Source organism: Sorex fumeus, unplaced genomic scaffold (genome assembly GCF_029834395.1).
Source record: "Sorex fumeus unplaced genomic scaffold, SorFum_2.1 ptg000037l, whole genome shotgun sequence".
NCBI lineage: Eukaryota > Metazoa > Chordata > Mammalia > Eulipotyphla > Soricidae > Sorex > Sorex fumeus.
The window spans coordinates 31,356,501-31,368,962 of record NW_026606094.1 but is presented as its reverse complement, the minus strand read 5'-3'; positions in this window follow the sequence as shown (position 1 = coordinate 31,368,962).

Here is a 12,462-nt window from a genome sequence, read left to right as displayed (position 1 = left end):
AAGATTTATCACTAGAACTTATGATAATCATTCTTAAATACCTAACATATATGAAGTTAAGTAGGACAGGGGATTAATATGTGGAAGAGTTTATGATATAAAAATAAAAAACTGGATTTTATTATTGTAGGCTTCTATGAACAATGTTTCCTAAGTCAGAATCTGCTTTCCTTCCCAAGAAAAATTCCTTACTCCTTACTCTGCTGCTCTGTTATAGCAGGCAGAACTGTTCCATCTCTCAGAGTGGTTTTGATTGGTTCATGGATAACCATACATCCCATTGCCATGAACACTGAGTGATGAGGAAAAGTAGGTTAAATTAAATAATACATGAAATCCTTGTGGACATGTGACACAATTTAGGTTTGGTTTATTAGATACAAAAAAAATTATTGTGCTTGGAAAAGACTTGCCGGAGAAGGTTACCTGGCCTTCATCCCCAGCACATTTTGCACACATTTGAGGCTTTGAACTCAGCAGTTTGTCATGGTTGCTGGTGACACAGTTGTGATTCATCCATTTCTCCATTTCACTAACATAAGAGTTAGTGAAACTCCTTATTGATCCGGCAACTGGGAATAAAATGAGAGGAAAACAGAAATTCCCTGAATTTAAGAATATTTTCTCTACTTACTATTTCTGTTTAGTTTCTTTTACATATAGGGAGTGGGCAGTGAGGTGAAGACCAGAACCATAGTACAGAGCCCAGAGAAATTCCAAGCACCACAGGGTGTGACTTCAAAACAAAAACAAACAAATAAAAGACATTTCAGACATCTATGGAGATTGTATTTTAAATTAAAATCCTCAGATGTTCCTCTTGGATTTTATTCAAAAAGTATTTATTTCAATCTATCTTTTTCACAATATTTGTTCCTTAGTGTATTAATTTCTAACTCGCAAATTAAGTCATAAATCTGTTTCCTGAATTGTGTTGAGCCACTTGCTTACAACAAATACCTCTTTTTTTAATTTTTTTTAAAAAATTTTTTTTTATTAGTGAAACACCATGAGGTACAGTTGTAGATTTACAAATTTTTGTGCTTGGGTTTCGTTTATACACTGATCAAATACCCATCCCTCCACCAGTGCCCATTTTCTGCCACCACGGATAATATCCCTCCCCCCCATCTCCCCCATCCCACCCTGCAACTGTGGCAGGGCATTCCCCCATGTTCTCTCTCTCCTTTTGGGTCTCGTGGTCAGCAAAAGAGGCACTGAGTGGCAAACATGCTCAGTCCATAGTTTACTTTCAGCCTGCATCTCCTCTCCTGGGAGTATCCTCCAAACACCTTTTATTTGGTGATCCCTTCTCTATCTGAACTGCGCTTTCCCCTAGAATACCCGGCTGGCCTCTAAGCTATGGAGTAATCCTCCTGGTGTTGATCTCAGCTATTCTTGGGTATTAATCTCATATTTTGTTATTTTATATCCCCCAGATGAATGCAATCTTTCTATGTCTATCCCTCTCTTTCTGACTCATTTCGCTTAGCGTGATACTTTCCATATTGTACCACTTGTATGTAAATTTCATGACTTCATCTTTTCTAAGAGCCACATAGTACTCCATTGTGTAGATGTACCAAAGTTTCCTTAACCAATCATCTGTTCTTGGGCACTCAGGTTTCTTCCAGTTTCTGGCTATTGTAAAGAGTGCTGCAATGAACAAACAAGTGCAGATGTCACTTCGAATATACATTTTTGCCTCTTTGGGATATATTCCCAGGAGTGGTATTGCTGGGTCAAATGGGAGCTCAATTTCTAATTTTTTGAGAAACGTCCATATTGTTTTCCAAAAAGGCTGAAGCAGTCGGCATTCCCACCAACAGTGAAGGAAGTTCCCTTTCTTGCTACATCCGCTCCAGCATGGGTTGCTTTTGTTCTTTTGAATGCGGGCCAGTCTCTGAGGTGTGAGATGGTATCTCATTGTGGTTTTGATCTGCATCTCCCTGATGATTAATGATGTAGAGCATTTTCTCATGTGCTTTTTTGCCATTCGGATTTCTTCTTTGAGAAAGTTTCTGTTCATGTCATTGCCCCATTTTTTGATGGGGTTGGACGTTTTCTTCTTGTGGAGTTCAACCAGTACTTTGTATATCCTTGATATCAACCCCTTGTCAGATGTGTATTCGGCGAATATTCTTTCCCATTCTGTAGACTGTCTTTGTATTTTGGTCACTGTTTCTTTGGAGGTGCAGAAGCTTCTTAGTTTAAGATAGTCCCATTTATCTATCTCTGTTTTCACTTGCTTGGCCAGTGGTGTGGCGTCTTTGAAAATACCATTAGCCTCAATGTCATGGAGGGTTTTGCCAACTTTGTCTTCAATGTACCTTATGGTTTCTTGTCTGATGTTGAGGTCTTTAATCCATTTTGATCTTACTTTTGTACATGGTGTTAGGCAGAGTTCTGAGCCCATGTTTTTGCATGTAGCCATCCAGTGATGCCAGCACAATTTGTTAAAGAGGCTTTCCTTACTCCACTTCACATTTCTTGCACCTTTATCAAAGATTAGATGATGATAAGATTGCGGGGAGATGTCGGTGTATTCAACCCTGCTCCATTGGTATGCAGTTCTGCCTTTGTTCCAGTACCATGCTGTTTTGATTATTACTGCTTTGTAGTAAAGTTTGAAGTGAGGGAGGTTGATTCCTCCCATTTTCATTTTCCCAAGAATTGCTTTAGTTATTCGTGGGGGCTTATTGTTCCATATAAATTTCAGGAGTGTTTGCTCCATTTCTTTGAAGAATGTCATGGGTATCCTTATAGGGATTGCATTGAATTTATACAATGCTTTTGGTAGTATTGCCATTTTAACAATGTTAAGTTTCCCGACCCATGAGCAGGGGATATCTTTCCATTTCCTCATGTTCTCTTTTATTTCCTGAAGTAGCATTTTGTAGTTTTCTTTGCACAGGTCCTTTACTTCCTTAGTTAAGCTGATTCCAGGTACCTGATTTTCTGGGGCACAATTGTGAACGGGATTGTTTTTTTTTCATCTAGCTTTCCTCTCTCTCACTGTTTGCGTATAGGAAAGCCATGGACTTTTGGGTATTGATTTTATAGCCTGCCACTTTACTATACAAGTCTATTGTTTCTAAAAGTTTTTTGGTGGAGGTTATTGGGTTCTCTAAGTATTAGTATCATATCATCTGCGAATAGTGAGAGCTTGATTTCTTCCTTTCCTACCTGAATGCCCTTTTAATATCTTTTTCTTGTCTAATCGCTATTGCAAGTACTTCTAGTACTATATTGAACAGCAGTGGAGAGAGTGGGCGTCCTTGTCTCGTCCCTCATCTTAGAGGGAAGGCTCTCAGTTTTTCCCCATTGAGGATGATGCTTGCTGTAGGCTTGTGGTAGATGGCTTTAACCATGTTGAGGAAAGTCCCCTCTTTACCCATTTTGGCTAGGGTTTTCATCATAAAGGGGTGCTGGATCTTATCAAATGCTTTCCCTGCATCTATTGATATGATCATATGTTTTTCATCTTTTCTTTTGTTGATATGATGGATTATGTTGATTGATTTCCGAATGTTAAACCATCCTTGCATCCTGGGGATGAATCCTACTTGGTCATGGTGTATGATCTTTTTTATGAGTAGTTGGATTCTATTAGCTAGTAGTTTGTTGAGGATCTTTGCATCTGTGTTCATCAGGGATATCGGCCTGTAATTCTCTTTCTTTGTTGTGTCTCTGTCTGCTTTTGGTATCAGTGTGATATTTGCTTTGTAGAAACTGTTCGGAAGTGTTTTTGATATTTCAATTTCGTTTAAAAGCTTAGAGAGGATTGGGAGTAAGTCTTCTTTAAAGATTTGGAAGAATTCGATAGTGAATCCATCCGGGTCAGGGCTTTTGTGCTTGGGGAGACTTTTTATTACCATTTCAATTTCCTTGATGCTGATAGGTCTGTTCAGGTATTCCAGGTCTTCTTGGTTCAGCCTTGGGAGTCTGTAGGAGTCTATGAATTTATCCATTTCCTCGAGGTTTTGATGTTCCTTGGCATAAAGCTTCTCAAAGTATTCCCTGAGAATTCTTTGAATTTCTGTGGTTTCTGTTGTAATGACCCCCTTTTAATTTCTGATTCGGTTTATTAGGGTTTTCTCTCTCCCTTTCTTTGTGAGTTTTGCTAGAGGCTTATTGATCTTGTTAATTTTCTCGAAGAACCAGCTCTTGGTTTCATTGATCTTTCGGATTGTTTTTTGGGTTTCCATCTCCTAATCTCTGCTCTGAGTTTTATTATTTCCTTCCTCCTGTTCGGGTTGTGGTTTGTTGGTCCTTCTCCAGGATCTTAAGCTGTGAGGTTAGTTTATTTATGTGGGCTCGCTCCTCCTTTCTGAGGAATGCTTGTAGAGCTATAAACTTTCCTCTTAAGACCGCTTTTGCTGTGTCCCATAAGTTTTGGTAACTCGTGTCCTCATTTTCTTTAGTTTCTAGGAATCTTTTGATTTCCTCTTTGATTTCCGTTCAAAGCCACTCGTTGTTCAATAGCGCACTGTTTAATTTCCAGGTGTTTGATTTAGTTTTCTGTTTTTGTGTGTGATTTACTTCTAATTTAAGCGCATTGTGGTCTGAAAAGATTGTTGATACAATCTCTATCTTCTTAATTTTATGGAGGTATGTTTTGTTGCTCATCATGTGGTCAATCTTGGAGAACGTTCCATGTACGCTTGAGAAGAATGTGTATTCAGCCTTTTGAGGATGAAGTGTCCTGTATATATCTACTAAGTTCCTTTCTTCCATTGTTTCCCTCATATGGAATATGTCCTTGCTAAGCTTGAGTCTGGTTGATCTATTAAGAGGTGACAAAGCAGTGTTGAAGTCTCCCACTAGTATTGTGTTGCTATTGATGTCTTCTTCCAAATCTATGAGTAGTTGTTTTAAGTACTTTGCTGGTCTCTCATTAGGTGCATATACATTTATTATTGTAAGTTCTTCCTGTTGTACAGATCCTTTGATCAATAGGAAATGGCCTTCACTGTCTCTTATGACCTTCTTCACTCTGAAATCGATGTGGTCTGATATTAGGATGGCTACCCCAGCTTTTTTCTGGGAGCTGTTTGCCTGTAGGATTGTTTTCCAGCCTTTGACTCTGAGTCTGTGTTTGCTTTGACTATTGAGATGTGTTTTTTGCAGGCAGCAGAATGTTGGGCTCCATTTTCTAATCCATCCTGCCACTCTATGTCTTTTAATTGGTGCGTTTAGCCCATTGTCATTGAGAGAGATTATTGTTATGGGATTTTCTCCCATTGTTCTGTTAAAATTTGTTGTATTTGAGGGGCCTTTCTTGCCTTAAAGTAGCCCATTTAGTTGTTCTTGTAACCATGGTTTTGAGTCTATGAAGTTCCTGAACTGTTGTTTGTCTGTAAAACTGTATGTTATTCCTTCTATTATGAATGAGAGTCTCGCTGGGTAAAGTATTTTTGGGGAGGCATTTATTTCATTGAGTTTTTTCACTATGTCCCACCACTGTTTTCGGACCATGAGAGTTTCATCAGAAAAATCAGCTGTGAATTTTAAGGATGCTCCTTTGTTGGATATTTCTTTCTTTGATCTTGCTGCTTTCAGAATTTTTTCTCTGTCTAAGGTTTTGGTCATTTTGATCAGGATGTGTCTTGGGGTATTTTTATTCTGGTTTCTTCTAGCTGGTACCCTTCGGGCCTCCTGGATGTGGTCACAAGTTTTCTTCAGCTCTGGGAACGTTGTAGCAATGATGTCTTTGACAGTTTCTTCTTCATCAGGGTTTTCTTCCTGTCCCTCTGGGACTCCAATAATTCTATGTTACCCCTCTTGGCTTCATCACAATCTTCTCTTGCCATCTGTTCCCAAACTGTGAGTCTCTTTTCCATTTTCTGCTCTTTTCTGGTGAGTCTCTGAACTTGATCTTCGAGCTCACTGATTCTGTTTTCAGCCATTGTTACTCTGCTGCTGAGGCCTTCCACCAAGTTTTTCAGTTCGCCTACCAGTTTTTTCAGGTCCGACATTTCCGATTGCATTTTCCTTATTTCTGCCTTCAAATCCTCTTGTCTTTTATTGGCATTACTTTCCATTGTTTCTTTTAGTTCCCTAAGCATCCTAAGTAGCTCCCTTCTGAATTCCTTGTCAGAGAGGTTGTCTAACACTACAATACTGTTGTTGTCTTCTGGGCTAGCCTCGTTAATAAGAAAGTTTGGTGGGCTTTTGCATTGCTTTACCATTGTGACCAGTGTGGTTTAGTCCTTCACGTTCACTGTTACTATTCTGGTTAAATGAGGAAAGAGTTCCTGGAGCCTTTCAGCTTTGTTGCCTCGAGTTGGGCCTCAGTTCCCCTCCCGCGCAGATCAGGGGGGAAAACTGGCTATTCTAGGGCATCGAGCTAGCTACGCATGCCAAGAAATAGTCCCAAGCCCTGGGGGCAGGCTGTACCTGGTTGAATGAGGAGAGACTGCCAGGAGCCACTCAGCTTTGTTGCTGCAAGATGGGACTCTTCTACCTTTCTGAGTCTGACCTTCTTCTCAATCAGGCGTTATTCTTTGTTTTATAACCGACATTGAGTGAAACTTTTGGAGGAGGTGCTATTTAGTACTGAGCTTGTACAGCTATTTTCAAACAGTACTAGGGGGAAGGGGCCGACGGACTGCTGGGGCGGTCCCGCGGAGCTGGGCGCGCTGGCCTTTGGCGGGAATCAGGCAGCGGCGGCGTGGCTTGGGTCAGGGGCGGCTCCAGGCTGGGGTCCCCTACCCACTTGGGGGGAAGGGGCCAACCAACAAATACCTCTTTACATATATAATGCTACATATATTTTTCCAGAGACCCTAACAATCAAAACTAGATTCTTGAATTCAAATGTTATTCTTTGATTCCCAACAATTTCTTATGAAGCTATTTTGTATCATATTCTATTGAACTGGTTTTAATGACACTTCAACTCTTTTACTCTAATTTTTAAAGAACGTAACATTCAAACTACTTTGTCTTGTTTTACATGTGTTTATATATATTTATAATGTTTACTTCATTACATATGTGTTTATATCATGTACCATATACAGTTTAAGATATATATACACATGTATGCATTATCTAGCACATATCTACAATCTACCTTTAAACATTTATTGCTCAATAACAACATTTTATAGAAAAGTTCATCAATCAGTTGATGACCACTTAAGCTCATCCTCCTTGACTGGATAAAAAAAAACTGCTTTATCTTTTATGTTTTGTTTTTGGGCCCACACCTTGTGACCTGGTGGTGCTCAGGATTTACTTCTGCTCTAAGCTCCTGGATGACTCCTGGCAGTGCTCAGGGGCAGTGTGATGCAGGGCATCAGCAAGCAGCCTACTTGTTGCCCTATCTCTCTGGCTCTGAGGAAAAATAATTAACTTTTCCTTCCCATTTATATCTGGTAGGTAGTGTGCTTCTATCTTGTATTTGATACTCCTTTTAAGTAGCTTAATGATAAAACTGTCATTATTTATTTGCTTAATTTGTTAGGACATTTTGCATGTTTAACTGTAGATACAGCTTTTTAAAAATTTTTTATTTATGTTTTGCTCTTTTGGCACAGTGGGTAGGGCGTTTGCCTTGCACGTGGCCAACCCGACCAAACCAAGTTTGAATCCTCCACCCCTCTCAGAGAGCCCGGCAAGCTATTGAGAGTATCTCGCCCCCACAGCAAACCCTGGCAAGCTACCCATGATGTATTCGATGTGCAAACACAGTAACAACAAGTCTCACAGTGGAGACATTACTGGGCCCGCTCGAGCAAATCGATGAACAACGGGAAGACAGACAGACTGACAGACCTGGCAATGCACAGGGATTACTCCTGGCTCTGCACTCAGGAATTACCCCTGGCAGTGCTCATGGAACAATTTGGGATGCTGGGAATCAAACCCGGGTCGGCCTTGTGCAAGGCAATAACTCTGCCCTCTTTGCTTTTGCTCCAGACCCTGGAGATAAAGCTTTTATATGTTACATTGAAAATGTTATAATTTTATTAAGTCTTAGTGTTCAACATCCTAGATTTATCTTTCTAGACACACCGTACAGCCTTCCTATACGCAGACTTTTTTTTTTAACGTAGGAGTACTGCTATTTATTCAGCCACTGCTTAGCTGATTGAATTGGGCATGAACTCCACCTTACTTTTATTTTTTCCATTTTTTATAATTTTATTTATGGAATCACCGTGAAAGCAGTTACAAAGCTTTCAGATTTAAGTCTCGGTCATACAATGAAACACCCGTACTTTCACCAGTGCCCATTCTCCACCACCAAAAACCCCAGTACACCCCCATCACAATCCTCCCCCTACCTGTGGGGCAGATGATTTCCACATTACTCTCTCTCTACTTTGATTACATTCAATATTTTGACACCAGACCCACCATTATTATTTGAGATTTTACCTCAACACTCGTATCTGCTGAAAAAGTAACAGTAGACAATTTGTTTTCTATTGCTGGTTATGAATAACATATGATGTTGCGTGACTGCAGTTGTGGCTGCACAGTTTTGAAATTCCAAAATTTTAACAATTAAATCTGGAGGGAATCCTGCCGAAACCTGCTGGGTTCCAAGATTTGTTCCTGAGTCTCTGGGATAATGGCCGTTAAGCACCTTGATCAGGAGCCAGAAAGGCTGTTCGTGGGAGGCAACTTGGGGTCTCTTGGGACAGGGAGGAAAGATCCAGCTCCAATCCCATCCCGTGAGGCCCAAAATATCTCGTCACTGTGGTCCCAAACCTGACTGTTCAGTGGCCCCTGGAGGATGATGGCCACCGTGCTGCCAGGGGGAACAGGCCAAGGCACAAAACCTATTCCCACCTAAGGTGGCCCAGCGCCCGTAACCTACTGCAGGGACTGGACATACTTCTGCCAAAAGCCATTGGGTTTCGAGATTTGTTACTGAGTCTCTGAAATCATGGCCATTAAAGAGTTCAATCAGGAACCCGAGAGGCCATGCCTCCAATTATATAGCTGAGCAGGAGGCGGTTTGTGGGTGTGTCTCCCACACATTTAACTTTTGGCTGTTTACTTTCTTGGTAAACTTTGCTCCAAGTTTTTGGGATCTGGCCAAAGGTACATCAGCAATTTTGGGGTATGAGCAAGTCTGAAGATACCAACAGGCTGCTGATGCACTCACCTCACAGTTACAGATTGACCTACTGGCGGCACCATACCCCCAATGCAGACATTTTAAATGTGAGTTTATTGAAGTATAATTTTAAAAGACATTTATTCTATTTGGTTTTAGTTTTTTTCTTTTCTTTGTATTTTTTTTATCTTTATACTATTGCTACTCATCTATTGGAGATTTTTGTTGGTTCTGTGCATTCTCCATCTTCTTTTTTTTCTCCCAGCCTTATCCTTTCATTCCCCACAATTATATATCTGTTTCTCCTTTCTAATTTCTGTTCTTGTACAGTAGTTACTACATCTGAAGTTTTTTCTGCATTCTCTTGAATATCTTGCAATTTAAGCCTAATCTATCGATTAACTGAAATATTTCTAAGTTTTGTCATTTCTTTACCATAATTACCTATCTTTCACTACTTATCTGTTTCCAGAATTTTATTATTTGGTTTTAACATATAGAATATTTTAAAAATGATTTAAATTCTAGCAGAAATCTTACTTCTAGGGTGGTTGTTTTAATCTATGTAGTATGCCTTAACCACTGGAATTTCTTAGACTTCTGTTTAAGGTTTTGTTTTAAAACTAATAATTGTAATCATAATTTTATTTTTATTTTTAATATTTAACTTTCTATGGTAATGACTAGGATTATGTTAAATTTTCTAGAGCAGCAGGTGACTTTTTAGGTTCATTATCAAGTGTTTGGCTTCTTCTGTAATAGTGAATGACTTTTCAAATATATCAAATCATTACTTGATCTGAGGGTAGTTTGATTGTTTTATTACTTCCTATTCTTTTGTCATAGTATAGTTATCATCAGCTGATTGTTTCTATTCTTTTAAATCAACTACTAACTACAAATAAAATTACAGCTGCAAAAATCATACAATGCTAAATAATTAAAAAGCCACATAAAAGGTGGCCTTATTTAGTTTAGTCATTCAAAAATAATTAATAAATAAACCACACTGCAGTAGCAGAGTGAATACAGACATTCATAGAAATGCCCAGAATTTAGAGGTGCAGCCTTCTAGAGTCTTATCTCAGTCACGTAAAATATTTTCCATTCCTGATTTGTCATCCTTTGGTTTGTATTTTGATTTATTGCTTCTGTATTTTTGTCCTCTCTTTTAATTTTGGGAGATAGGAACACAAGTGGATATCAGTTCCAAGAATATGACATAGCCAAAGAATTGAGAACACAGATACTTGCCAATATCTTTTTTTCATCCCACCTTTCATTCCTGTCTTAAACTTTTTGGGTTCGTATAATGATTACTATTAAAACATTTTTCATTACCACTATGGACATGTTATTGAGTATTCTAACCAAGTTTTGATCTCAAAATGTGAGTACAGTAAATGCTTTTGCAACTTCTTAGTATTAGTAGTATTAAAGATGGGCTGGAGCGATAGCACAGTGGGTAGGGCGTTTGCCTTGCACGCAGCCGATGTGACCAACCCAGCCGACCTGGGTTGGATTCCTCTGCTCCTTTTGGAGAGACCGGCAAGCTACTGAGAGTATCTCACCCGCACGTCAAAGCCTGGGAAGTTACCCGTGACATATTCGATATGCCAAATGCAGTAACAACAAGTCTCATAATGGAGACATTACTAGGTCCGCTCGAGCAAGTCAATGAACAACGGGAAGACAGTGTTACAGTGCTACAGTATCAGAGATAAAACCCATGCTTGGAAAGGCAAATGCTTTATCTCAGAGCAACATTCCAAGCCCTACTACCATTAGACTCATAAAAATTTTGTTTCTTTACAAAATTCTATGGTTTATATCTTGTCTATTACTCTTTATTGATAAAGCATAGCACTTGCAGATCTTCTACTAGGTTCATGGTGCTGTGAATAGTAATTTTTATGTGAGGCATTCTAATTCTATAAAACCCTGATAAGCGTATATTTTTCCATAAATTGGTTTTATACTTAGAAAACTCAAGTTTCCTGCTTGAAGTGTCCATATATAAATTAAAACAGTTTTAACAACAACAAATTGTCAATCAAAAAGAAAATATGCATGTTAAATATAAACATCTTCTTTTCCTGCTGGAGATACAGTCAATCCTAGAGAGAGGAACACAAAACACTTTATAAGAACTAATTCTAATATGAAGTAAAATGTTTCTCAAAGATGTTTGCCATTCTAAGATGTAGTTTTTCTTCGTACTGTGATTCTAAAAGGCTATGCAAATAGAAAGAAATCAAGAACACTTTAATTACAAAGGTTTTGTGTTTTGTGAATAGTACCTCAGTGTGCTTTAGCTAAAAGTTTTTTGCTAAAAAATGTCAGTGCAAACCTTTTATATTACAGTTGAGAAGAGATGCCTGGAGAGATGAAGTAGTTGATTTTAGACATAATGCTTGATTTCACAGAATTAAGACTTAAATATAGAATGCTAACTTACAAACCAGGGCCATTCATGACACCAGGAGATGAAATTTTTCCTGTGACATAGTTCTTTCTTAAGCAATTCAAATTTAGCATTCAAATATCTTGCACTTGATTCAAAAACCTTATCAGTTTTCTAAGAACAAATAATTAACTACTTTTTGCAAAACATCTAACTATCTTTTCTATTTCTCATAACAGGGTAAAATGAGCTTGTTTTTCAGGCAGAAAAGAATGGTTCCCTAATTTTATACTTATCTATAAACATAAATATGCTTTGTTGACAAGGTGTAGTAATTCCCACTTAAAAAATATTTAAATTAAAAAAAAGAAATTTTACTTAGACACCTGTAAAAAATTAGCTGTCAATGTAAAATGAAAGGAAATCAAGAGTTTTATGTCTATTATTCATTCAGACTAGAATTATTCTCAGTTAATACCAAGCTGTATCTATAATGATGAGGTGCATAGTAATCTGAAGCTAACACCTAGAAATACAAGTGAAAGAGTGGAGTCTCTTTGCTAATTATAGCATTTTAAGGCTTGAGTTTTTGTTTATCACAACTTCTGCATTTTGGGGACAGTCTATTATCATAGAGGAACTTCAACTTTTCAAGACCATGACAATTTGAATGGCCTGGACACATCGAGATATGGGGAAGTAAACTATTTTGTGACATACTGTTGGCTCTAATTGATAGTGTTGTGCCTATTCTTGGGTTCAGTTGATTTGAACTATGGGAATAGCTTTGGGCAAGAATTTTCATTAGATTACAGGAGGGTGGATTTGGCTGTTAATTTTTTTCATTGCTATTTCAGAAAAAAGAATGTTAAGTGTATAGAGATCACTAAACTTCCGAAATTTGCTTCCTTTGGACCTCACTAGCTACACTGCCTACTAGGCATTACCATTAGAATAGGGACTAAAGTTTCAGATGTTGAGG